Consider the following 1566-nt stretch of genomic DNA (forward strand, 5'->3'; position numbering starts at 1 on the left):
ATAGTCAAAACATATTTTCAATGAAAATAAATAAAGATTTAAAGAGCATTTGAGTATAATTCAAATTTTATTTCTAAAACAGGGATGCAAAGAAAAAGTGGTATGACAAGTCATTTATTTATGTGTAGTTAGATAGAAAATTTTTATTTTCTTCTCTGTGATTTTCTGTATTTTATATTGAGCATGTATTATTTTTGAAACATATTAAGACCATACCTAAACATACTTAGAAGGCATGTCTTACTTCTTATCCTTCAAGACTCTGAACATTTATAAAATTCCTTTTTTTAAATATATTAGTCGGAGTCTCACTGTGTCACCCAGGCTGGAGAGCAGTGGCATGATTATAACTCACTACAGCCTCAAACTCCTGGGTTCAATCCATCCTCCCACTCAGCCTCTCAAGTAGCTGGGACTACAGGCATGCACCACCACATCTGGCTAATTTTTTAGAAAATTATTTGTAGAGACAAGGTCTCACTTTGTTGCCCAGGATAGTCTCAAACTCCTGGGCTCAAGCAATCCTCCCACCTCAACCTCTCAAAGTGCTGGGATTACAGGTATGAGTCGCTGTGCTTGGCCAATAATTTTTTTTTAACTTCAAAGGAAAATGTAAAGAGCCAGTTAGTGTCACATTATGGGTCACACCGAGCTTCTCAGTGTGAAAAACAGAAACAAAGTGAGTGAGGTTCAGATTTCTTAAGGTTCCTTCCCCCAAAGTTCTGATGTTATCCATTCAATAAGTATTCACTGAGCACCTTGTTAACCAAAATCCTTGGGTGGCAGATAACAGAATCCCAAATCAAAATGACTTCAGTTTTTTGAAGAGAAAAAAAAAAGGCCCACTTAGCTGGTGATCTAGGAATTAGGTGGACCAGGCACAGCTAAATCCAGGATTTAACCTCTCTCCATCTTTCAGGTCTCCTCTGTGTTAGCTTTATTCTTAGACAGACTTTGCCAAAAGAAAAATTGGCCCCTGGCAGTGGTAGACTTTTAAATTATAACTCATTATATTATAAGATCTTTACAGCCAGCCGGGTTCGGTGGCTCAGCCTGTAATCCCTTGCCTTGGGAGGCCGAGGTGAGTGGATTGCCTCAGCCAGTGGGTTCAAGACCTGCCTAGGCAACTTGACGAGACCTCATCTCTACAATAAATCAAAAAATCAGCCAGGCATGGTAGCACACGCCTGTAATTCCGGCTACTTGGAAGGCTGAGGCGGAAGGATCGCCGGAGCCCAGCAGGTTGTGGCTGCGGTAGCCGGGAGCAGCCACTGCACTCCAGTCTGGGCGACAGAGTGAGGCTCCAACTCAAAAAAAAAAAAAAAGATCTTTACAGTCAACAAAAAAGAAGGCGCCTCCTCCCCACTGGCACCAAGAAAAATCCAACAGATGGTCTCACTAGATTTACATGGTCAAGCAATGCCTGAACTAGTCAATGTGATCAGGAAAAATAAATATACCAATTGACCAAGTCTGGGCCATTCGTTTGCCATAAAATTTAGTTCCATCTTAACCAAGGATCATGAGAAAAGGAGCAGGTTGTCTACCCAAGGGACAAGCAAGAGT

Source organism: Carlito syrichta, unplaced genomic scaffold, assembly GCF_000164805.1.
Source record: "Carlito syrichta isolate Samal-C Ts95f unplaced genomic scaffold, Tarsius_syrichta-2.0.1 Scaffold288674, whole genome shotgun sequence".
Taxonomy (NCBI): Eukaryota; Metazoa; Chordata; class Mammalia; order Primates; family Tarsiidae; genus Carlito; species Carlito syrichta.